This window comes from Pongo abelii, chromosome 9 (assembly GCF_028885655.2).
Source record: "Pongo abelii isolate AG06213 chromosome 9, NHGRI_mPonAbe1-v2.0_pri, whole genome shotgun sequence".
In the NCBI taxonomy this organism is placed as follows: domain Eukaryota; kingdom Metazoa; phylum Chordata; class Mammalia; order Primates; family Hominidae; genus Pongo; species Pongo abelii.
In genome coordinates this window covers 20047476-20074859 of record NC_071994.2, presented here as the reverse complement: position 1 = coordinate 20074859, position 27384 = coordinate 20047476, and the positions used below count along the sequence as shown (strand labels likewise).

The 27384-nt window shown below is 38.9% G+C and overlaps 1 protein-coding gene across 6 annotated transcripts in view; it reads left to right on the top strand.

Moving 5' to 3' along the window:
* The window catches only part of CSTPP1 (centriolar satellite-associated tubulin polyglutamylase complex regulator 1), a 233356-nt gene that overhangs the window by 119995 nt on the left and 85977 nt on the right, over positions 1 to 27384 (top strand).

Below are 27384 nucleotides of genomic sequence, written 5' to 3'. Positions count from 1 at the left end.
TGGATAAAGGAGAGAAGGGCATCCTAGGTAGAACATATGCTGAAGCACAAAAGAACCTAGAATACTTACGTAACAGATCAGAATGTCTAGAGTTTGTGTGGAGTTTATGAAGGAGGTTAGGGGAGATGAGACTGTAAAGGAATAATGGAGCTGCTGAAAGATCATTTTTTAGCCATAAAAAAGAAATTGGGCCAGGCACAGTGGCTCAGCCTGTAATCCCAGCACTTTGGGATGCCAAGGTGGGTGGATCACTTGAGGTCAGGAGTTTGAAACCAGACTGGCCAACATGGTGAAACCCCGTATCTACTAAAAATACAAAAATTAGCCAGGTGTAGTGGCGCACTCCTATAATCCCAGCTATTCAGGAGGCTGAGGAACGAAAATCGTTTGAACCCTGGGGGACAGAGGTTGCTGTGAGCCGAGATCATGCCACTGCACTCCAGCCTGGACGACAGAGCAAGACTCTGCCTCAAAAAAAAAAGAAAAGAAAAGAGAAGAAATTGGGGCTGGATGTTGTGGCTCACACCTGTAATCCCAGCATTTTGGGAGACCAAGGTGGGAGGATCACTTGAGCCCAGGAGTTTGAGACCAACCTGGGCAACATGCTGAGACTTCGTCTCTACAAAAAAAATAAACAAAATTAGCCAGATGTGGTGGTACATACCTGTAGTCACAGCTACTTGGGAGGCTGAGGTGGGAGGATCACTTGAGATGGGGGAGGTTGAGGCTACAGTGAGTCATGATTATGCCACTGACTCTAGCCTAGGTGACAGCGAGATCCTGCCTCAAACAAACAAGCAAACAAAAAAGTTAAATTTTATTCTCTGGGTATTATTTGAAGGCTTTTTTTTTTTTTAAAGACCCTGTTGCAGCCGGGCACGGTGACTCACACCTGTAATCTCAGCACTTTGGGAGGCCGAGGCAGGCAGATCACAAGGTCAGGAGATCGAGACCATTCTGGCTAACATGGTGAAACCCCATCTCTACTAAAAAATACAAAAAAATTAGCTGGGTGTGGTGGCGGGCGCCTGTAGTCCCAGCTACCCGGGAGGCTGAGGCAGGAGAATGGCATGAACCCAGGAGGTGGAGCTTGTGGTGATCTGAGATCGCGCTACTGCACTCCAGCCTGGGTGACAGAGCAATACTCCATCTCAAAAAAAAAAAAAAAAAAAAGACCCTGTTGCCCAGGCTGGAGTGCAGTGGCGTGATCATATGATCATAGTTCACTATAACCTTGAGCTTCCAGGCTCAAGTGATCTTCCTAACTCAGCCTCCCAACTAGCTAGGACTACAGGTACATGCCCACCATACCTAGCTAATTTTAAATTTTTTTGTAGAGACGGGGTTTTGCTGTGTGGCCCAGGCTGGTCTCAAACTCCTGGGCTCAAGGCCTCAGCCACCCAAAGCACTGGGATTACAGACGTGAGCCACCATGCCCCATCTTATTTGAAGGCTTTTAGATAGGAGAGTGGTGTGGTGATATCTGAGCTCTAGAAAGATCATTCAAAAGGCAGTGTAGAAGATGGCCTAGACTGGAGGCAAGGAACGTAGAAGTCTGGTAGTAGTCGAGTGAGAGATTAGAGCCAACACTAAGGCAGTATGGAGACAGAAGGGGCACTTTCAGAGATAGAATCCATAGGATTTGGTGATTGGATTTGGCATTAAGATGAGAGAGAAGACCGTGGTAATTTCCAAGTTTTTGGCTTGGGCCACTGGGTAAGAATATTTTTTAAAAGCCTTCAAGTAATAGCCACAGAATAAATTTCAATTTTTTTTTTTTTTTTTTTTTTTTTTTGAGACAGAGTTTTACTCTGTCACCCAGGCAGGAATACAATGACACAATCTCAGCTCACGGCAGCCTCGACCTTCCAAGCTCAGGTGATCCTCCCACCTCAAGTAGCTGGGAATATATTTGTGCACTACCATGTGTGGCTAATTTTTGTATTTTTTAATAGAGTTGGGGTTTCACCATGTTACCCAGGCTGGTCTCGAACTCCTGGGCTCAAGCCGCTCGTCCACCTCAGCCTCCCAAAGTGCTGGGGTTATAGGCATGAGCTACCATGCTTGGTCTCCTACTTTCATATTATGTGTTTTTATAAATACCTTTAAGACAATTTCTTGCTTGCTTGCTTTGCTTTCTTTTTCTTTCTTCTTTCTTGTCTGCCTTCCTTCCTTCCTTCCTTCCTTCCCCTCCCTCCTTCGCTTCCTTCCTTCCTTCTTTCCCCTCCCTCCCTCCCTCCCTTCCTTCCTTCCTTCCTTCCTCCTCTCTTCTCCCTGTCCTCCCTTCCCCTCCCCTCCCAACTGAGGTTATAGTCAGTGAATAGGTAGTCTCCCTGCTTTTGAATTTATGAGATTCCCCACCATGCTCTAATCAATGCTACTGCTACGAAACTGTAACTTTTCTAAATAGCTACTAAATATATAGCTATTAAACTTTTATATATAGTTACTAAATCTTTTCTAAAACTTTTCCACCCAGTATCTTATTAGTTCCACTGCCCTAAGAAATAGGTAAAGTGGGTATTATTGTGCCCATTTTGTAAATAATGAAATTGTGTAACTTGCAGAAAGATTTCATGGTGGATTAGTAGCAAAGCTAGAAATAGAACCCAGATTTACTAATATGCTGATGTGCTATTTCTACTATTTTTACTTCAATCATTGCCTCTTTGACATGTAACTCTGGAGATCATGCATCTCCATTACAGTATTATGAAAGAAGTAGTTAGTGTACTGAGGATCGTATCATTTCCCTTACAGAATAAATGCACTAATAGGCAAAAACCAATGTGGACTCAATTTTAAGTTAAGTAATTCAGAAAAACTATTCCATTGGTCTCTATGTAAACAAAACTGGGAACTATGAGTGTATAGGTAAAGCTCGTGCTATATTATCAGAGGTTGTCTTTCCCAGTCCCTTACTCAGTCAGCAAATATTTGTTTTAGACCACCTAGTACAGTCGTCTCTCAGTCTATGCAGGGATTGGTTCCAGGACCCCTGTTTATACCAAAATCCATGCATAATCAAGGCCTACATTAGTCCTGTGGAACTCTCATATGTGAAAAGTCAGTCTTCCGTATACAGGGCTTCATACCCCTAGAATAGTGTATTTTCGATCCATATTTGGTTGAAAAAAATCCACCTAAAAGTGTGGACCTGCACAGATGAAACCTGTGTTGTTCAAGGGTCAGCTGTATATTGAAGAATATGGCTAGAGCTAGTCTCTATGATACAACATATGGAGATAACTATGGAAAACAGTCTTCAGATAGCCTTAACTTCTTTCCTGATGTAGAAGTGGGGCCTCTTCAAGAATGTATTTACTATCACAAGGGATTCATATAGCATTTGGACTCTTAGCAGATGTGGGTTTCTTTATCTTTATCACAGCTGCCAGTGACTCATCCAGCTGCTAAGAATAAGCAGCTCCAAATTCCCCCAGTTTCTCCTTGTGCCATAAACAAGACCTAGATTTTATGCTGGCTGTTTATTGTTATGCTTCTTAATCAGACAGCCTCAGATTTCTTAGACTAAATGCAACATCTGTGTCTAGGTATTCCTAAAATAATTGGTTAAGTAGCTTTAATATATTCTCAGCTTTTTCTAGGAAACTCCAGAACATCTTTCTAAACCAGAATGTGTCAATCTCCAATTTTAATCCAGAATTAGTGAAAACTCTTGGAGGCAAGGTTCTAAAGGAAAGGATTTATTAAGCCCCATTTTATCAATTATAATGCCAGGTACCTACCTACTGAGTGGAACTCCTACTGCATTGTTCTTCTGCAGATAACTTCCTTAGAATGTCATGTGCATACTTTAGCATTATCAAGTGGAAACTAACTCTTCTGGGAGGTAGCAAAAGAAGAGCATAACATATCTAAAAATGAAGCCACCTGTAGAACTCTAAGGACCTGGTCCCTTTTGACAAAAAATATTTTATTCCAGTTTTTAGCAAGTGCAGGAGTATGATATCTTTTCTGCATGACTGAGTACTGATGCTAATTATCTTGTCCAAATTTTAGATAATCTCATGAAGACTGTAATGAACCTCTTGGTATCTAAGCAACTTTAGACTCTTGGAAGCAAAAGTTATATTAGAATTTTAAAAGCCTTTAAAATTACACTTCTCACTTTGCTAATTTTTTCTGCATAGGAATATTAATCTGAATTTTCTAAGTCTGGCAAAGATTGATATTCTCTTGATGTAAGTCTTTACTTCTGTTTAGGGATATTGGCTCAAAAATGCCTTCTCCAAGTTTATTTTCAATTAGAATTTAATTTTCAATATATACATATATACACATACATACATATATATATTTCATTTGATAAAATAATGATAGGTACTTCCTCTTCTATCTGTGAAGAAGTATCTACTAAGGGAATTGCCCTCTTGCCACTAACAATGAGAAAATCAGCATATCTGAAACAACAGTTTTCAGACATTGGGCAATAGGCAGTGGGGGCTGTGGATTCTGAGAGCCAGTTTCCAAGCAACAGTATAGGGAGAGAGATTGTCAAAGAGCTTAGCAGTGTTATTGAGTTGAGGAGGCAGACACTGGGGTTTAGGGAGGCTGGAGCAGCCAGAATTTACAGGTCAGAATCCAAGAGAGGAAGAAGTTGTTCAGTGAGCTCCAGAATCTTTGGCTACAAACTCTGCATATGTGTGGGCTGGAAAAAGAACCACCAGAAAACAGTGTGCCAAACAATTTCTGGAGTATACAAGGGGCTAAGGATAATTCAAACTTCTACCAGCCATAGGGAAGAGACCTCAAAACACACCGGGCACTGGGTAGAGTTCTCAACAGTTTAAAAGCAAAAAGGATTAAATTGATCCACAAGTAATTTAACTCTATATAAGAACAAAATTCAATAATCTTTAAAGGAATTTAACAAAATTCAGCATTCAGCAATGCAAAATTCACAAAGTCTGACATCCAATTCAAAATTACCAGACAGGCCAGGCATGGTGGCTCATGCCTACAATCCCAGGACTTTGGGAGGCCAAGGCAAGTGGATCACTTGAGCCCAGGAGTTCATGACCAGCTTGGGCAACAGGGCAAAACCCTGTCTCTACAAAAAATTTAAAAAATTAGCCGAGAGTGACACCTGTGGTCCCAGCTACTCAGATGGCTGAGGTGGGAGGATTGCTTGAGCCTGGAAGGTTGAGGCTGCAGTGAGCTGTGATCGCACCATTGCACTCCAGCCTGGGCGATAGAGTAAGACCCTGTCTCAAAAACAAAACAAAACAAAACAAAATTACCAGACATTAAAAGAAGCAGGAAAATACAGCCCATAACCAGGAGAAAAATTAGTCAATAGAAACACAGATCCAGAAATGACAGAGATGATGGAATTAACTAACAAGGACCTTAAAATAGTTATTTTAAATCATATAAATATGCTTAAGTATGTAAAGAAAACATGAATATGATTAGGAGATTAGTGGAAGATATTAAAAAGATCCAAATGGAATTTCTAGACATGAAAAATACAATATAGTGAAAATGATAATAATAGCAATTAACATTTATTAAGTGCTTCTATGTAGATTATCTAATTTTTCTTCACAACAACCCTATGTGTTAGGTAGATGCTATTATTTCCTTTGCATAGAGAATGAAACAGATTTAGAATGTTAAATAACTTGCTGTAGGTCACACACCCAGTCAATGAAAAAGCCAATGCCAGGAGAAGCCATGAAGTCTGACTCCAGGCTGTATTATTGCTTCAGTGTGTTATGCATCAACACTGCATGAGAGGCTGGAAATACAAATGAGTAAGTGACAATACTTGCCCTCAAGGAGCTCTTATTCTAGGAGAAGAAACAGTAGCATAGGAACCAACCCAAATGCCCATCAATGACAGACTGGATAAAGAAAATGTGGAACATATACACCATGGAATACTATGCAGCCATAAAAAGGAATGAGATCATGTCCTTTGCAGGGACATGGATGAAGCTGGAAGCCATCATTCTCAGCAAACTAACACAGGAACAGAAAACCAAACACTGCATGTTCTCACTCATAAGTGGGAGTTGAACAATGAGAACACGATGGACACAGGGAGGAGAACATCACACACCAGGGCCTGCTGGGGGGCTGCGGGGTGAGGGAAGGGAAGTTAGAGGACAGGTCAATAGGTGCAGCAAACCACCATGGCACACGTATACCTATGTAACAAGCCTGCACATTCTGTACATCTATCCCGTTTTTTTAGAAGAAATAAAATAAATAAACTAGATTCTTAATTCAACCCCGCCCCCTCTCCACCAAAAAAACCCTGAGTGGTGTAGAAATAGTCTCCATAGAGTACAGGTGATTTTTAGAGCCACGCATAAGATTCCATAATAGCACAAGGGAGAAAATAGTCAATTCTATAGAAGCGGGTGAAGGCTATAAAGGAGCAAAGACAGTTGGGATGGATCTTGGAGCAGCAGAAAGCTGTTAAGCAAATAAGGAGTATGTTCTAAAAACAGGGAACACAATTTCTGAAAGTATGATAACATGAAACAACATGGGTCCTTTGGAAAGTGGTAAGAAGTCATTGTGGCCAGTACTTAACACGTAATAAGGAAACACTACCACAGTCAATAGGAGATAATGCGGAATGCTTTTATTTGCCATACACTGAGCAAAATGTTTACATGTATTCATTCATTTAATCCACACAATAAACATATGAGTTGATATGATTACTATCCTGTTTTATATGTTAAGAAACAGAGTCCGCTGGGCGTGATGACTTATGCCTGTAATCCCACCACTTTGAGAGCCTGAGGCAGGTGGATCCTTGAGGTCAGAAGTTTGCGACCAGCCTGGCCAACATGGTGAAATCCCTTCTTTACTAAAAATACAAAAATTAGCTGGGTGTGGTGGTGCATGCCTGTAGTCCCAGCTACTCAGGAGGCTAAGGCAGGAGAATCGCTTGAGTCTGGGAGGTGGAGGTTGCAGTGAGCCAGGATCATGCCACTGCACTCCAGCCTAGGCAACAGAGCGAGACTCTGTCTCGGGAAAAAAAAAAAAGAAAAAGAAACAGAAACTGAGAGTCAGAGAATTAAGTAACTCGCACAAGGCCACAGCGTTTATAAGTAGCACAGCTCATGTTCCAACCTACATCTTCACAAAGTTAACATTCTCACATTCTTTTTCTTTTTTTTTTTTTTTTTTTTTTGAGACTGAGTCTCACTCTGTTGCCCACTCACTGCAACCTCTGCCTCCTGGGCCCAAGCAATCCTCCCACCTCAGCCTCCCTAGTAGCTGGGAATACAAGCACTTACCACCACACCAGCTAATTTTTGTATTTTTTGTAGATATGGGGTTTCACCATGTTGCCTAGGCTGGTCTCAAACTCCTGGGCTCAAGCAATCCACCCGCCTCAGCCTCCCACAGTGCTGATTACAGGTGTGAGCCACCACTATCAAGCCCACAAAGTCCACATTCTTAACAACTCTGCTGTGCATGCTACCCCAGGTTACAAAGGGCTTTGTGTGCACTAAAAAGCATAAGAATGATACAATGGACTTTGGGGACCCGGGGAAAGGATGGGTTGGGGGTGAGGGATAAAGGACTACAAATTGGGTTCATTGTTACTGCTTGGGTAATGGGTGCAACAAAATCTCACAAATCGCCACTAAAGAACCTACTCATGTAAACCAGATACCAATGGTTCCCCCAAAAACCTATGAAAATAAAAAGTTTCTCCTGAAGTTAGTAGAATCTTCTCCATTTGTGTGGTATTTTCACATGTAACACAGACAAAAGCATGGAAAATAGAATGTAACACAGGTAAAAGTGAAAACAAAGACCCGTTAGGAGACTGTTACAATATAACAGAAAAGACCATGAAAATGAAGAGCTATTTAAGAAGTTGGTTTGACAGGATTTGCTGATTCATTGGGTGAGGGATGTGGCAGAGAAAGAGTCAAGAATGAATGCCAGAATGTAAAGTATGGCCAGTTTTATCCCTCCCTTGCTTTTTTCCTTTCCTTTTTTTTTCTTTCATCTTTTATGTTTCACTCTGAATTCACAGTGGTTTTGTGTTCATATTTATTCATTCGGCAAACATTTATGTATCAGTTGTTGGTGATAAAGCAGTGACTGGGACAGACAGAAATTTTTATTCTTGTCAATTTTGCTGTATGATCAGAAAATTGACAAAAATCCCTGATTTTATAGAGCTTACATTCTAGGAATCAGGGAATTGCAGTGGGTCTATCTGATTATGTGATAAAAATCTGTTACTTTTTCTAAAATATCTAATGTTTATGGTGGACAAAGTGATGTCAAGGGAAAATGCAGACACTTTAGGCTGAAATGAAGATGTTGGACTGACTTCTTTGTGTAATTACCTTGAACTTCACTTGATTTTGCTTGTCACTAATCCTCATCTTCACCAGTTAAAATCATTCAGTGAGGATTAATAGCGCTTTACTACAGGAGTGGGTGGCTGTCTGAATTATTAAAGAGCAATTGTTGCTTCTGTAATGTTTTAAACAAACAAGAACCGTTCCATGTGGTCTCTTCAGTGATGTGGGCCCCACCAGCCAATTATCTTCACCTGCTCCAACCAGTGCATCTCCTCTTCTCATTTTCTCCCAGAAACCGGATGTAGATGATCAATAAGAATTTCAGTGCCTGTTTCCTAGCTCCCGTTTTGTTTATTTCTCCTCAGTTCCTAATTTTCCCTTTGTTTTTCATATTTATTTCCTTCTTCAAAATCTTTTCTCCAGGGAGAAAATTGACAATTGATGGCCCCTCAAATCATTCACCTCTGTACCTCCAATAACTTTAATCTTTCCCCCTATTTAATGTTCTCTTTTTTTTCAATGTTGGTTATTTGGGGCTGTTACGCAAGCATTCCTGGAATGCTTTTGTCACTATCTTCTCTCCCACCTGAAGCTCCTCAACCCTCCATACATAATACCTGTAGGTTTTAGTTTTAAAGGTCAGGTCCTTAAAGAAGCCTTCTCTGTGACTCCCTTCCTTATCTGAATTGGGTCCTTCCATTATAATTTTTCAGATTATCCTCTGATTTTTAGTCATATCATTTATTACAGTTTCTGACTCAGTATTTACTTGAATGACTCTTAATGTCCATCTCCCTTATTAAAATTATAAACTTTATGAGTACAGGAATCTTGTTTGTTTTGCCAGTAATTATATCCCTAGCACCTAATACAGGTGAATGATTTTTTTGCTATATAATATGAAGGCTTACCTTTTCCCAATAATGATACAGAAGATAGATTATTGAATGGATTATATTATCATTCATTTTATCAGATGATAGGTTAGTTTTTAAAATCTGCTTTACACTAACTTTTCTATATTGTATAGGAACTTCTGATTTAAATTAATAATAGCTACCCCTTATTGAGCAAATGCTATATGCCAGGTACTAAACTTCCTGTTCAAAGTGCTCCACTAAAAACCAGCCTAATCAAAGCTATACTATACTAAATAACACCTAATTAAAATAATATTCAGTATCCCAAAATAAGAATTTGAAAGATTTAGATCATGATCTGTAATCAAACTTTAAACACTGGTGAATAGTACATCCATTCCTTCTTTTGTATTCTGGGTTTTTGCCTTCACTCCATGAAAGGTATCACAAACTAGTAGTCGGCTAACTACACATGCCTTGGCCTACAGATGTGTCTTCTTTGACTTGCAGTGTTAAAAATACTTAGATTCAATTAGATGCCAATGTTTCACATGAAAGTCTCAATTTCAGTTTCACTTGAAGAATGGAAAATCCTCCCAGCACCATGCCCACATTTCTGCAGGGAGACAGTTCACCAGGCCAGAGATGCAGCTGCTCCCTTTAGACAGGGCATGTGATCTCAGATTTACCACCAACCCAAGCTGCCCTGCTTCACCTGCTGACATTCCCTGCGCGTCTGTAGGCATTGGAGTTTGCTACCATTGCTAGAGCTTCTTGGTCCATTTATAATCACTAAAAGGTAAAGTTTCACTCTTAATTCAGTCAGGAGCTTTTTCTTCAACTATTAATAGATTCTCTTTCTCTTTTCTCCTTGATATCTCCATGATATCACATAAAATTTTAGAATTAGAAGGGACCTTAGAAATTATTTCATCTTGAAACTAGGTCTTAAATATATATATATGGTTTTTCTTATTATTGTGGTAAAATATATAACAAAATTTACCATTTACCACTTTTTAATTTGAGAAATCTTTTTTATGGCAATAAAATCTATATAACAAAATTTACCATTTTAACCATTTTTAAGTGTACAGTTCTGTGGCATTAAGTACATTCACAGTGTTGTACAACCATTATTACCCTCCATCTCCAAAACTCTTTATCTTGCAAAACCGAAACTCAGTAGCCATTAAACTATGACTCCCATTTCTCTCCTCCTCCAGTCCCTAGAAACCACCATTCTACTTTCTGTATCTATGTATTTGACTATTCTAGATACATCAGGTAAGTGTGTGCAATATCTGTCCTTTTGTGTCTCACTTATGTAACTTAGCATGATATTTTCAAAGTACATCCATGTTGTAATATGTATCCGAATTTCATTCCTTTTTATGGCTGAATAATATTCCATTGTGTGTATATACCACATTTTGTTTATTCATTCACCTGTTGATGGCCACTTGGATTGTTTCTACATTTTCGCTGTTGTAAATAATGCTGCTATGAATGTAAGTGTACAAATATCTTTCTAGTCCCTGCTTTCCATTACTTTGGGCACATAACTAGAAGTGAGATTACTGTATTATATGGTAATTTTATGTTTAATTTTTTGAGGAACTGCTGTAAAGTTTTCTACAGCAGCTGTATCATTTTACATTCTCACCAGCAATGCATAAGGGTTCCAGTTTCTCCACATCCCCAATAATGCTTGTTGCTATTTTCTATTTTTCTGATAATAGCCATCCTAAAGAACGTGAAGTGGTATCTCATGGTTTTGATTTGCATTTCCTTAATGACAAATGATGTTGAGTATCTTTTAGTATGCTTATTAGCCATTTTATATCTTCTCTAGAGGAGTATCTATTCAAGCCCTTTGCCCTTTTTGAATCAGTCTGTTTGGTCGTTGAGTTGCAGGAGTTCTTCATGTATTCTGGATATTCATTCCTTATCAGGTATATGATTTGCAAATTTTTTTTCTGTTCTGTAGGTCATCTTTTCACTTTTTTTAAATCATATCCTCTGATGTACAAAAGTTCTTAATTTTGATGAAGTCCAATTTATCTGTTTTTCTTTTGTCCTCTGTGTTTTTGGTGTTACATCCAGGAAATCATTTACAAATCCAGTGTCACGGAGATTTCCCCTATTTATTGAAATTCTCCTATTTATTTCCCATTTATTGAAAAGACTGTCCTTTCTCCCCTTGAATGGTACCCTTGGCACCCTTGTCAAAAGTCAAGTGACCATATATATGAGGATTTTTGTTTCTGGGATTTACATTCTCTTTTGTTGGTTTGTCTGTCCTTATGATTACTGTGGCTTTGTAATAAGTTGGGGTTTTTTTGTTTTGTTTGTTTGTTTGTTTGTTTTGAGATGGAGTCTCACTCTGTTGCCCAGGCTGGAGTGCAGTGGCACGATCTCAGCTCACCGCAACCTCTACCTCCCGGGTTCAAGCGATTCTCCTGCTTCAGCCTCCTGTGTAGCTGGGATTACAGGCACATGCTACCATACCCGCTAATTTTTGTATTTTTAGTAGAGACGGGGTTTCATCATGTTGGTCAGGCTAGTCTTGAACTCCTGACCTTGTGATCCACCTCCTTCCGCCTCCCGAAGTGCTGGGATTATTGGCTTGAGCCACCACACCCAGCCTTGTAATAAGTTTTAAAATCAAGAAGTGTGAGTCATCCAGCTTTGTTCTTTTTCAAGGTTGTTTTGGCTATTCTTGGTCCTTTTAAAGATATTTTATGAATTTTTTTCTATTAAAAAATACCATTGGAATACCATTGGAATTTTGATAGGATTGCAGTGAATCTATAGATCACTTTCGGTAGTAGTATCACTTTGACAATATTAAGTCATTTAATCTATGAACATAGGATGTGTTTCCATTTATTTAGGTCATTTTCAGTTTCTTTCAGCAATTTTTTTTTTAAGAGAAAGTGTCTTGCTCTGTTGCCCTGGCTGGAATGCAGTGGCACAATCATAGCTAATTATAGCCTTGAACTCCTGGGCTCAAGCAATCCTCCCACCTCTGCCTTCAAGCCCAGCTAATTTTTTATTTCTTTTAGAGATGAGGTCTCACTCTGTTGCCCAGACTGGTCTCAAACTCCTGGCCTCAAGTAATCTTCCTGCCTCTGCCTTCCAAAGCAGAGGGGTTGCAGGTATGAGCTACCATGCCCAGCCTCTTTCAGCGATGTTTTTTAGTTTTCAAGTGTACAAGTCTGTCACCTCCTTGGTTAAATTTATTCCTAAGTATTTTATTCTTTTCATGCTATTGTAAATGGAATTGTTTTTCTTAGTTTCCTTTTCATATTTTTCATTGTTAATTTATAAAAATATAATTGATTATTATTATTATTTTTTTTTTTTGAGACAAAGTCTCACTCTGTCACCCAGGCTAGAGTGTAGTGGCGTGATCTCGGTTCACTGCAACCTCTGCCACCCAGGTTCGAGCAATTCACCTGCTTCAGCCTCCCAAATAGCTGGGATTACAGGGACATGCCACCACCCCAGCGTGTAATTGATTTTTGTATCTTGATTTTGTATCCTGCATCTTTGCTGAATTCATTTATTAGGTCTAACAGGTGTGTGTGTGTGTGTGTGTGTGTAATCTTTAGGGCTTTCTGCATATAAGATCATATCATCTGTGAACAGAGGTTATTTTACTTCTTTCTTTCTAATTTGGATGCCTTGTGTTTTTGTTTTGTTTTGTTTTGTTTTTCCTTAATTGCTCTGGCTAGAACTTCCTGTACTATGATGAATAGAAGTAGTGAAAGCAGACATCTTTGTCTTGTTCCTGATCTTAGGGGAAAAGTTTTTCAGTACAGCAGGTCCTCAAATAACATAATTGCATTATAACGTTGATGAGAAAAAAAAAATTGATTCCCAGCTGGGGCCACTGTCTGTGTGCACATTTGCACATTCTCCCCAAGTCTGCGTGGGTTTTCTCTGGGAACTCCAGTTTTCTCCCACAGATGTATGTGTTGGGTTCATTGGTGTGACTAAATGGTTCCAGTGTGAGTGAATGTTGGGGTGTGTGTGTGCCCCCCGAGATGGAATGATGTCCTGTCCAGGGCTGTCCACCTTGTGTCCCAGGCTTCTAGGATAGGCTCTGGCCACCTGCAACCCTAAGCTGGAATAAGTGGGTTGGAAAATGAATGAATACAAATTATTATCAAATACAAATTTATAAAGTAGATGATAATCATACAACTGCACAACAAAAAGTGATGCGGTATGAAAGCGTTCAGCTAGCCCACCATATTTGTGATTGTTTTTTAATTCATGGTCGGAGGTGGTGCTCCTTAAATTTTTCTATTTGCAAACATCTGTTCCTTTATTTAATCCACCACCACTACAACTGTCGTCATTCAGCGATTCACCAAAAATTGGGTAATCTTACTTGTTGTTATTAACTTTTCTTAAATGTATGTATAGCCACATGTATTTCAATGTTTAATATTAGAGGTGTGTGGGGTCTTTATTTAGAAGTTGGGTGATTATTTGTGACCAGAAATATGCCATAGGAACTTAACTCTTGTTTATGTCAATTAGCCTATGATGAAATTGGTTTTATTATACCTTGTTTCACTTAAAGTCAGTTTCCAAGAACCTATTGATGAGGTTGAGGACTTTTATTTGGTTTTAAGGTAAAAGTGTGCCAAAAAATTGAGATTCATACAGATAAGTAGCTTCAAATACTAATAGATTTGTTTTTAAACATTTTGACTAATCTTTTTTTTGTCTTTTAACATTTTGACTAATCTTTACTAATGTTCAGAAAGAGAGTGTAGTAAATTTGTGTTTCAAAGCTGAGTTGCTCACATTCCTGATTAATGAGTAATCACTCTGGAGAAATCAACAAATTTTCTCAGCTAGTTTAAAAATTTTATTGTTTGGAGAAAAATAAATGTATATTATAAAATCATATATAAGTTGTTCAATGGTATTATTTTTTGAAAAGATCGGATAACTCAAAGGCTAGTACGACTGAACTGTGTCTGCCCCCCAAATTCCCATGTTGAAGCCATACCTCCAATGTGACTATATTTGAAGAAATTCCTCCTGTAAGGAGGAAATTAAGGTTAAAAGAGGTGATAAGGGTAGGGCTTCATCAGATAGGAAGGATTAGTATCCTTGCAAGAAGAGACACCGGAACTGGTGTCCCTGTAAGAGGAGATACCAGAGAACTGCCCACACCTCTCCACGTGAGGACACAGTGAGAAGGCAGCTGTCTGCAAACCAAAGAGAGAGCCTTTACCAGACACCAACTCTGCTGGCACCTTGATCTTAGACGTCCAGTCCCCAGAACTGTGAGAAAATTAATTTCTGCTGTTTAAGTCACTCAGTCTATGGTATTTGTTAGAGAGAGAGAGAGAGAGAGAGAGAGAGATATGATACTTAGATGTACCAGAAAGTGAATGATACCTGTTAGGCTTCTGAAATCTCTTGCTCTTGTAGTTCTGTTAGAAACAAAAGTAAATGACTAAGTTAAGGTTTATACACTATGAATCAAAATAAAACCACCTTAGGTTAAAGATGTCAATTTAATAAACCATACTCAAATTTGGTTGTTTTAGTGGGTTTAAAGTTGGAAGTATGTAAAAGCAAATATAAATAATGTTAAAAAGTTAATATTTTCCAGTTTTATTTTGCTTGGCATAACCTGTTCTTGATTCCCACTGCTACCGCCTGACCCTAATTTAGAACCCTAATTAGATACCTTGGTGAGGTTGTCAAAAAGACAGATTCCTTGATCCCACCTCAAACGTACTCGACCACAGCCAGCAGGCAAGGGGCCTGGGAATTAATTTTAACAAGCATTTCAGGTGATTCTTAGGATCACTCAAGTTTGGGAAACATTAAGCGGTTTCAACCCTGCTTGCATATTAGGATCAGCTAGGGTGCTTTTAAAAAATACTGTTGCCCAGGTCCCACCCCAGACCACTTTAATCAGAATCTTTTTGGTTGGGACCCAGGCATTTTAAATGCTCTGCCGGTGGTTCTCATACACATTGAAGCTTGAGAACTCTTGCAAGACTGTTGGAAATGTAATTCTCTGAAGCACAGCCCTGGTCTTGTCACTTCTGCTGAGAACCTCAATGGTTCTGTATTGCCTACTAATGAAATATGAATTTGTGACTATCATAAGGCCACTCATGACCCAACACCAGCTTTCCAACCACTACTCTCCTACTCATAGACTGTACTCTGGCCACACAGAAACACTTTCCCCAAACACTCCTTGTGCTTTCCCCCTTTCACACCTCTGTTTTTGCTTTCCCACCATGTAGAACTTTCCCCCATGTCTGTCTGTCACAGTCCTGCCCATCCTCAAACAGACCCAGCTCAAGTAGATTCCCATTTCCTCCTCTCCTTGCCCTCCCCTGCCTCCATTCAAAAGCGACCTCTTAGGGCACTTGTCCTATCATACCTTATATTTAGTTATTGGCAAATACATAGTCTCTTTCATAAAATGCCATGTGGAATTAAGAATAAGTGGATTTTTGTCTTTCCTTTTTCCCCATCTAGATTGTAAATTTGTAATATCAACTATCTGTTTACCTCTGTGTGAGGCACTAAAGAGAAAGACTTTAGAGTCAAATGGCCCTAGGTTCAGGTGCCTTTTTTATTGGATATGGCTGTGTGACCATGGTCAGGTTAATTTTTCCAAGCCTTAGTTTTTTCATCTATAAAATGGAGAATATACTACTTCAGTGTTGTGAAAACTAGATTTGATAACCGACTGGAGCCTTCAGTAATCCCGGTATGTAATAACTGCTCTGTCAAAGTCTGTTGCTTTTATCATTGTGATAATGATCATTGTTAGCTCCCTTGAGGGCAAAGACTGCATATTTTATCTTTGGATCCCCATTCTGAACCTTGCTTATTGTAGGTGCTTGATAAATACTGGGTGAATAAAGTAATGAATGCCTGCTGGGTCATGCTTACTTATATAGTCCACTACCAATCAGTTCAGCCTGTCTTGGAAGGAGCACTTCAAATTTCAATTTAACCATCAGATAAAGATAGAAAATAGGATTTCCACTACAAACTTTTAAAACTATTAAAAAGGCCAAAACCCCAGTTAAACTGTAAGACAGCTGCTCTCTTTCTGCTGCCAGGAAATAGAGAAAACCCTCCAAGAACTATTTGCTGTTTGTTTGTGCATCATATAATAAACATGCCGTGACTTGGGGAGAGCACACACTTCCCCTGCAGGCAAGCTTGGGTTTGGGAAGTTGCATGTAGCAGCAGTGAGGAAGAAATCCCCACTCTGTGGGAGAGGTTCCTTCAGGGACTCCACTAAGCCCATTTGCAGTTTTGCTGAGTTATTTACTAAGATGAAGGGACTGGGTGTGGCTGGTCTGAGATTCCTCCTAGGAAGTCACTTCAAGAAATCTCCTTAATTTCCTCACCCTTCATCTTTGTTCTCTGGCTTTGGTGCAAGGGTGCAGTCAGTCGCACCCAGTTGGCTGCTGTTCCCAGCACACTGAATTCTTTGAAGCTGGCTGTGGCAGCCAAGGATTCCCTGTTCTGTTCTTTTCCCCTTGCCCTGATTTGAAAAACAGTCTGGAAATTCTCATCTGGCATGACCAGAATGAACTTAGTAGGTTGCAAGCTGTTTTTCTAGATGCACAGTACCAAACGGAACCTTTAAAGCTGTAAATTACCATTTCTCAAAAACTCAATATGATGAATTTTACATGGACAAATTATATAACGTAGGCTCTACCATCACCACTATCATTTAAACAAGAGGCCATCCGGTTGAGATGAAACCGATATAGGAAAGTAATTATCATCAGCTTTGTCACTTGAAGAAGGAATGTGAGGATATATTAGCTAATTGAAACCTCAGGAAAGATGTGTAACAAAACATATAAGGATTAATGAGTAGTCCACAAAAGTGTTTACCGATGACCAATATCTTTTAAAATATATAGATGTATTCCAGCTCTTTTAATTAGAAAATATATATATATATATACACACACACTTATATGGATGAAAAAATGAATTTATGTTATAATTACAATAGATGTGATGACAAAAGAATTCATAGTCTGAAAAATATATAATTTCATTGATCAGAGCCTTATGTATTATGCTAATTGTCCAATAATTTCTTGAAAGTATGTTTCTACTTTTAAAGTAAAATTAAATTCAGAAAGCAATGATGAGCAAATATGTGATAATATTCTAGGCAGACACTGAACATTTATATTTATTGTGAGAACAGCATGATGGTAGAGTACGATTTATATAAAATTATGTATCTTTATGTCTTTATATGTTTACGTGCATACAAAAATATTTGGAAAGAGGTTTACTGAAATGTTGTGAATGATTTTCTCTTAGTGTTGAGACTACTTTTTTCTTCACACATTTTTATATTGTCTGAGTTTTTATAATGAGCATATAACACTTTTATAATCATAGTAAAAATAAAGCTATTTTTATAGCTTTCATAAAGGAAAATTTTGCTTGAGCATCTGCTATGTGTCCAAAGTGGTACTGGAAATTATGAGATATAGGAAAGAAGGCTGTGGCCTGGCTACCAAGATGCTTACAATCTAGCTGGGAAGACAACTAGGGAGTGGGATCCTATAGAATGTAATCCGGTGTTGGGATGTATGGTTCAAAAAGGTGCTACGGAGCATCAGGAAGAGGAGAGGAAGCTCTCAATGGAAGGAAGCTTTCATTGAAAAGGAAGATTAGGCTGGGTGCAGTGACACATGCCTGTAATCTGAGCACTTTGTGGGGCCAAGGCAGGAGGGTTGCTTGAGCCCAGGAGTTCAAAACCAACTTGAGCAACATAGTGAGACCCTGTATTTTTTTGAGAAATATTTTAAAACTTAGAAAGAAAGAAAAGGAAGCTTAGATTGGACCTTGAAAGATGGACAAAAATTGAATAGGAGGGGGAGAAGAAGGCATTTTAGGCAGCTTGAGCGCTAAAGTGATAATAATAATGCTTTTTGAAAAGAAAGGAGGAAACCAGCTTATCTAGAATAATAAGTAAATATGATTTGTGATGGAGAAATTTGCTTTATTGCTAAGTTTATTTCATAAGATATCTTTGATATATTACAAACTATATTTTTGTATACTTGAGCAGATCCTAGAAAAATATTTTGTAATTATTCTGAATATTGACTCTAAAGTGATATAAAAACTATGACTACTATGAAAATTTCATTATTTTAGTGTATTGAGGGTGGAAGATTTCAGTACATATGCTCTGTAACACTATCATCTCTGTGCACAAGCTTGTTCTCAAGTTAAACAGTGGCTTTTCGTATAGTCTTTTAATTTATGGTTAATATGTTCCTACACCTTTCTTCTATTAAAAAAATCAAATTAGCCAAACGTGGTGGTGCACACCTGTAATCCCAGCTACTTGGGAGGCTTAGGCAGGAGAATCTCTTGAACTCGGGAGGCAGTGGTTGTAGTGAGCTGAGATTGCACCACTGCACTCCAGCCTGGGCAACAGTCTCAACAACAACAACAACAACAAATCAAAAAGCACCAGTTGCCATGGCTTATGCCTGTAGTCCTAGCACTTTGGGAGGCAAACATGGGAGGATTGCTTGAGCCCAAGAATTTGAGACCAGCCTGGGCAACACAATGAGACCAACATCTCTACAAAAATAAGAAAAACTCACCAGGCATAGTGGCTCACGCCTCTGGCCCAGCTACTTGGGAGGCTGAGGTGGGAAGATTCCTTGAGCTCAGGAGGTCGAGGCTGCAGTGAGCTGTGATCATGCCACTGCATTTCAGCCTGGGCAACAGAGCAAGACCCTGTCTCAGAAAAAAAAAAAAAAAAAAACAGAAAAAGAAAAAAAAAAATCAAAACTAGGGATGGGGAAGGGGGGAAGATTTCTTTTTAAAAAGACATTAAGATGGAGACTTTTCAAACAATGGAATCAGAATTCACTTTTAGCAGTTACTTAGTTAACAGGACTACATTCTGTTTGTAGTGTATACCCTAAATGCTGTAGCCATGTAAGTGATACTTACAATGTATACAAGTCTTCCTAAGAACAATATATTTGAAATTTTAAGTACAAAATGTCAGCCATAAAGTTTTCCTTATTGAATTTGTGTATTATTAAGTGCTTTCAATGTTCAAAGCTCTATGCCAGATGAAAGATATACAGGGAGCTCACTCATTCATCGATTCATTTATTCAACACTATTTTTTTAGTGTGTCCTCTGTGCCAGGTATTATTCTAGGTGCTAGTACTAAAAGAATAAGGAGAATATAGTTCTATTTTTAAAGAGTTCACAGTCTCGTCTGAAAGAAAATGGACATGTAAATAGTTATAGACCACTGTAGAAAGTGTCAGGCCAAATACATGTGTTTATTTGCTGTCTCTGTAGAGCACACTAAAATTGTAATACATCAGGTGTGGTGGCTTATGCCTGTAATCCCAGGACTTTGGGGAGGCCAAGGCAGGAAGATCACTTGAGGTCAGGAGTTCGAGACCAGCTTGGCCAACATGGTGAAACCCCATATCTACTAAAACTACAAAAATTAGCCAGGTGTGATGGCAGATGCCTGTAGTCCCAGCTACTTGGGGCTTGAGGCAGGAGAATTGGTTGAACCCAGGAGACAGAGGCTGCAGTGAGCCGAGATTGCAGTACTGCACTTCAGCTTGGGCAACAGTGCAAGACCTTGCCTCAAAAAATAAATAAATAAAATAAAATAAAAGTATAATAAAGAGGGAGAAAAGATGTAAAGGCACAAGAACAAAACAAAGGAAGACATGACAGGAAATAATAGATATCCACTAAATTTTAGACGGTGGACAGCAGACGCATAAGTAAAAACTGATTTGGTAAAGAAGGCTGATGTATAACTACTTGCAAAAGGGAAAAGGTATGTTTGTGCCATAGAGGCCTAAAAGGGTTCAGGAATTGGAGGTGGGTTCAAGAATTGGAAGTGTCGGCCAGGCATGGTGGCCTCACGCCTGTAATTCCAGCACTTTAGGAGGCAGAGGCAGACAGATCACCTGAGGTCAGGAGCTTGCGACCAGCCCGGCCAAGATGGTTAAGCCCCATCTCTACAAAAATATAAAAATTAGCGCAGCATGATGGCAGGTGCCTGTAATCCCAGCTACTCAGGAGGCCGAGGCAGGTGAATCTCTTAATCTCTTGAACCTGAGAGGTGGAGGTTGCTGGGTTGCTGTGAGCTGATATTGCGCCACTGCACTCCAGCCTGGGTGACAGAGCGAGACTCCGTCTCAAAAAAAAAAAAAAAAAAAAAAAAAGAATTGGAGGTGTCAAGTACTCTGAAACTGGGAGTGAGAGGGGAGCTGAAAATAAGAGGATATATTGAAAGTCATTATGAGGAGCAATTAGATCCCCAGATCCCTCCCCCAACTTCAAGCGTCAAGGTCACTACCCTTCATTCCATAGAAGACTGGAGATATTAAACTAGAGGAGCTCTTGACTCAGGAGCACCAGACACAGAGCGTAGGTGAGATGCACTAGTGAAAAAAAATTGTCAGTGTCTATCTGCTAAATGTTGACACTTATTTTCCAGCTCCCTTCCCTTGCTTAGCTGTCAGAATGCTGGCTGCCAAATGAATATCCCCCAGGTGGGATTCTGGAATATTTTCTGGAGAAACTGAAATAGCCTCAGAGGAAGTCCCTACAAATCTGACATTTAGGACATTTCATTTGCACAATGAAATGACTAGGTTCCCACCCATTCGTTCTACAGTGAAGCTCAATATAAACAAGCTCCAATTCATTCAGATAACCAGTTTTTTAGTACCTCGCACCAAATAGGAATGAACATATTCAGGTATTCAAGGATCACCAGAAATTTGGGAGAAGTCTCTAATATGATAGCCAGAAACCAAAACAAAACAAAATAGAGGCCAGGCACGGTGGCTCACACCTGTAATCCCAGCACTTTGGGAGGCCGAGGAGGGCAGATCACCTGAGGTCAGGAGTTCAAGACCAGCCTGGCTAACATGGCAAAACCCCATCTCTACTAAAAATATAAAAATTAGCTGGCCATGGTGGCATGTGCCTATAATCCCAGCTACTCAGGAGACTGAGGCACAAGAATTGCTTGAACCCAGTAGGCAGATGTTGCAGTGAGCCAAGATGGTGCCACTGCACTGCAGCCTGGGTGATGGAGCAAGACTCTGTCTCCAAAAAAAAAAAAAAAAAAAAAAAAAAAAAGGAACAAGAAAGAGTTCTTAGAAAGTAAACATTGTAATAGCTGAAAGAAAAATTCAGTAGATGGGTTGAAAGATCAAGAAATTACCCAGAAAAGGCAAAGAAGTAGAAAACAGGAGAAAAAAAAAAAAAGAAAACTAAAGGCCCAGTCCAGGAGTATAAGACCTAAAAATGTGAAGTTCTAGAAAGAGAAATTGGAAGAACTAGAATGCTATCAGGCTTCTCAACAGCAACATGAGAAGCTAAAAAAAAAAAAAAAAAAAAAAAAGCGCAATGCTTTTAGAATTCTAAGAGAAAATTATTTTCAATCTAGAATACTGTACCAAACCGAACTATCAATCAACCGTGAGGATAAAGTTGTTTTTTTTTTTCTTTTTAGATGGAGTCTTGCTCTTGTCGCCCAGGCTGGAGTGCAGTGGCCCAAACTCGGCTCACTGCAACCTCCGCCTCCTGGGTTCAAGCGATTCTCCTGCCTCAGCCTCCCAAGTAGCTGAGATTAGAGGCACCCGCCACCACACCCAGCTAATTTTTTGTATTTTTAGTAGAAACGAGTTTCACCATGGGTCAGGCTGGTCTCGAACTCCTGACCTCAGGTGATCTGCCCACCTCGGCCTCCCAAAGTGCTAGGATTACAGGTGTGAGCCACTACACCCAGCCGAGGATAAAGATTTTTAGATGGGCAGGGTTTCATAAATTTTAACTCTTATGCAGCCTTTCTGATGAAACTACTGAAGAGTATGTTATATCAAAAAATGAGAATAAGTTTAGGAAGATGAAATTATGAGATCTAGCATCAAGGGGTGCAACACAGGACAGAAAGAAAGAGAATTCTTAGAATGATAATGGAAGGTAGTCGCAGGACAACAGTTTGTGCAAGACAGCTAGAAAGCAATTCAGATTGAAGTAGCAGGACAGAAGGCTCTAGGAGGAATTTCTGCAGGAAAATTAAATAATAGAATTGATAGATTATCTGTTGTGTAAAAAAATTGTCCAACCTTCAGTTGGAGAATTAGGGTTTAATACTTCAGTTGAAGAAGCACTGATTAATACTTAAAAACCCCCACAAACCGAGAAAGAAATAATCATTCTAAGAAAAACAAAAGGTTGTATAAGAAAGGAAATATAATAATATACCTTGTGTTTTTGCTGTGCATAATATTTACATAGTCATAAATGAGTAAATACTGAATATTGGTAAGCCAAAATTAGTATCACGAAAAGATGGACAGATGGGAAGTATATGTGGGTGGTGAAAAAGATAATTTGTCATCTTCAACTGAAAGTTAAAAGATGTCTAACATTTAAAAATCAAGAAATAGCAGTATAAACATATTATTTAAAAATGCAAAGCAAAAAACAGAGGACTCAGTGAGTTTTGTTAAGTATGACAGGTTAGAAGAATTACTACAGTAGTTTGGTTGGGGTGAAATGAGTTATAACTTCCAAGAGAACCATTTTAGTTGAGTGATGGAAGCAACGTTGAAGGAGTTACTGAATGAATGAATGGGTAGTAAGAAAGAGGAGGTAATGAACATAGCATGCTCCTCTGAGAAATCTGGCTTTGAAAACAAAGGGAGGAGAAAGCAGTGTTAGTGAGTTGAGCCTATGAAAGATTTTTTAGATTGAGGGACCACTTAAACATGTGCGCATAGACAGCAAGGAGTTAATGGAGAAGGTAAGGTCAACGATGCAAGCGTAAAGGGGATAGTTGGTGGAGCAAGGTCCCAGAAACTGAGATAACATGGACTCAAGAGCATAGATGGAAAGATTAATTGTAGGAAGAGAAGGGAAAGATTTCTTTCTCTGAAAGAAGGAAGAGGTGCAGATAAGTGAAAATGCGGAGAAATATTAAGGTATAAAGGAAGGAAATTGAGGGACTTAAAAAGGTGGCTTCAGTCTTCTCAAGAAAATAAGAGGTTCTCTGCTGAGAGTTTGGATTTGGGGCATAGGATTAGCTTGGAAATTTGAGAATGGAAAATATCTGAAGGCATGTGATGCCAAGTTAAAAGGAGATGACTAAAAGGATTATCCAGTAGCCATGAGTGTCCAGTTGAGGTTAGATAGCAGAAATTTGTAATAAAGCCAATCAATATGGTTTCTGGACTTCCCTCAAGAACGTTGTATCTCCAAAAGTTGTATTAATCATCATCTTGGCTAGGATAGCGTTTCCTTGGAGTGTCTTAAGAGACATTCCAGGGTTCAAAAACTTTAGAAAATGCTTGCTCAAGGAGAGTCAGTGCTCAAGAATACCAGTGAGAAGGTTTTCTTGTGGGACACTTCAATCTAGGTCATTCGGAGGTCTTGTGGGGGATCATGAGCAACGAAAAAGAGATATACTTAAGAGACTTAAATGACACAAAACAGTTTCATATCAAAAAGATCTATAGCTGCATGGACATCTGGACACAAATCTGAGGGTGAGAGCGTGTTGGAGAACACCTGGATTCAGACAAAAGAAGAGCAGAAAAGAAGTGACATTATTGTGGGATTAGAATATAGACTACCTAGCCAGATGGAAGAAATAGATAAAGCATTCCTGATGCAGATCGCAAAACTGGCCTGAGTCAAGAGAGCTTGGTGATAGGGATTTCAAGCATCAGCACATAAGCTCAAAGTCAAGTTCAGCCAAAAGCTGCATACTTGATTAATTCTTTTTTTCCTGTTTGTTTATGTTTTTCTAATTAAAGAAAAACTTGCTCATTGTAGAAATGTAGTAGTACAGGAAAGTGTAATGAAGTAGAAAAATAATCACTTATAAATCCACTCACCATTAAAATACTTGCTAATTATTTCTAGTATTTTTATGCATTGTTGTCTTTGCATAGTAGAGATTATGCTGAATATACATTTGTCTAAACTGTTTTTTAACATAAAAGACTTTTCTCATATATATTTCTTATATATCTCATATATTTTCATATATATCTGAAATTCTTTTTATATGTTCATCTTTCAGAAGGAAGAAATACGGCCGGGCGCGGTGGCTCACGCCTGTAATCCCAGCACTTTGGGAGGCGGAGGCGGATGGATCACTTGAGGTCAGGAGTTCGAGACCAGCCTGACCAACATGGTGATACCCCGTCTCTATTAAAAATACAAAGAAATTTAGCCGGGCATGGTTGCACACACCTGTAATCCCAGCTACTTGGGAGGGTGAGGCAGGAGAATCATGTGAACCCGGGAGGCAAAGGTTGCAGTGAGCCAAGGTCATGCCATTGTACTCCAGCCTGGGAAACATGAGTAAAACTCCATCTCAAAAACAAACAAACAAAAAAAAAAAAAAAGGAAGAAATATGAGATAGGAGTCCAAGATATATGTAATTATAAAAATAATTTCAGGGCCGGGCACGATGGCTCACGCCTGTAATCCCAACACTTGGGGAGGCCAAGGCAGGCAGATCACTAGGTCAGGAGATCGAGACCATCCTGGCTAACACGGTGAAACCCTGTCTCTACTAAAAATACAAAAAATTAGTCGGGGGTGGTGGCACGCGCCTATAGTCCCAGCTGCTCAGGAGGCTGAGGTAGGAGAATTGCTTGAACCTGGGAGATGGAGGTTGCAGTGAGCCAAGATCGTGCCACTGCACTCCAGCCTGGGTGACAGAGTGAGACTCCGTCTCAAAAAATAATAATTTCACTATTTACTCTTTGCTAACATTATTTCCATTTTTCTGAAAATAACCAGTCAATGCTACTGTATTAGGCAGAAAAAAGAAATAAGAGGCATAAAAATTTTAAAGGAGAAGGAAAAATTACATGATTGTAGGTGATATGATTACTTAGCTGGGAAGCCCAAGGTAATCAAATTGAAATCTATTATAAACATTATGCTTCAGCAAGGTAGATGGACAAAATATACTAAAATCAATAATTTATTTTAAAAAATAATAAGGGCCAGGCGCAGTGGCTCACACTTGTAATCCTAGCACGTTGGGAGGCTGAGGCAGGCAGATTGCTTGAGCCTAGGAGTTCGAGACCAGCCTGGGAAACATGGTGAAACTCTGTCTCTACAAAAAATACAAAAATTGGCCAGGCATAGTGGTGTGTGCCTGTAGTCCTAGCTACTGGGAAGGCTGAGATGGGAGGATCACTTGAGCCTGGGAGTTTGAGGATGCAGTGAGCCAAGATCAGACCACTGCACTCCAGCCTGGGCAATAGAGCAAGACCCCATCTCAAAAAAAAAAAAAAGATTACATACCTAGGAAGAAATGTAACAAGAATATGCAAGAACCATATGAAGAGAGCTTTAAAACACTATTGGAAACAAAAAAAGACTTGGACATATGGAAAGGCATGGTATGTTCTTAGGAAGATTTAAAATCATAAACCTGTCAGTGCTCCTTAATTTAATCTATAAGTTAACATGATCTCCCTAAAAAAATACCAATAGGACTTTTTGCTTATTAGTTTATTTTCTTGAGAGAAATGATTGTAAAGCTCATACAGAAAAAATAAGTAGACTAAAATAACCAGAAATATCCCGAGAAAGAAAAGAAATAACGAGATACTAGCCTCGTTAATATCTATAATAGATATTAAAATCTGTTATAAAGCTATAATAATTCCACTATAATTGCTAACAATAAACACTGTGTGCCAGGCACTGTTCTAAGCTCTTTAAATATAACAATTCATTTAATTCTCATAACAGCCCATTGAGATTAACCTACTCAAACTCACACTGCCAATAAATGGCAGAGCTCAAATTTGAACTCAGGTGCTAGCTCCAGAACATGTACTCTCTCCATCACCACACTCTTCATCACCAGCACATTTGTTATTGACATATTAATAGACAGGCAATCAATGGACCAGAATCAGAAGCTTAGAAATTGACTCAAATATAAAAATAAAATTAATCTACATTGGGGAGGGCATTTAAATCAATAAGCACAACTGGTAGCCATGTTAAGAATATGATATTGGATTCTTTCCTCACATCTTATATGCAGACAAATTCTAGATGGATCAAAAATTTCAATATAGGCCAGCTACAGTGGCTCATACCTGTAATGCCAGCACTTTGGGAGGCTGAGGTGGGAGGATTACTTGAACCCAGGAGTTCAAGACTAGCCTGGGCAATGTAATGAAATCTGTCTCTACAAAAAAACCTTTTTTTTTTTTTTTTTTTAATACAGCAGAGTGTGGTGGCGCATGCTTATATTAGGTTGGTGCAAAGGTAATTGTGGCTTTTGCCATTCATGGCAATAGTCTCAGCTACTCGAAAGGCTGAGGTGAGGGGATCACTTGAGCCCAGGAGTTGGAGGCATCAGTGAGCCATGATCACACCACTGCACTCCCGCCTGGGCGACGGAGTGAGACCCTGTCTCAAAAAAAAAAAAAAAAAAAATACAAAAAACAAAAACACAAACATGAAGAAACCACAGAAAGATGTTCTTACAATCTCACAGAAGGGAAGATGTTTCTAAGATAGCTGATAAAAAAAAACCTGGAAGCCATAAAAGAAAAGATGGATACATTTTGTTGCAGAAAGAGGAAAAAAATTTGCTTGCCAACAAATACTGTAAACAATAACAAAAGATTAACAACAAACAGAAAGTATTTGCAACTCATATCACAGATGAAGGGCTAATTTCCTTATATACAGTTCCTAAAAATCAATAATAAAAATACTAAAAACTCAGTAGAAGATTGAAGGATGAAAATGAACAGAGAGTTTATAGTAAAAGATTGTAAAAGTGGTTCTTTAAAAAATATTTTTAATAACTAGATTGAGATATAATTTACGTACCATACAGTTCACCTATTTAAAGTGTACAATTCAGTAGTTTTTAGAATATTCAGTTGTAAAACCATCACCAAAATCAGTTTTAGAATATTTTCATCAAGCCCCCTCCGCCAAGAAAAATACCCCATACACATTAGCAGTAACTCCCCTTTTTTCCCACCCACAAACTCCCAGTCCTAGGCAACCACTAACCTACTTTCTGTCTCTGTGGATATGCCTATTCTGGACATTTCATATAGATTATATATAGATAGAATCATACAATATA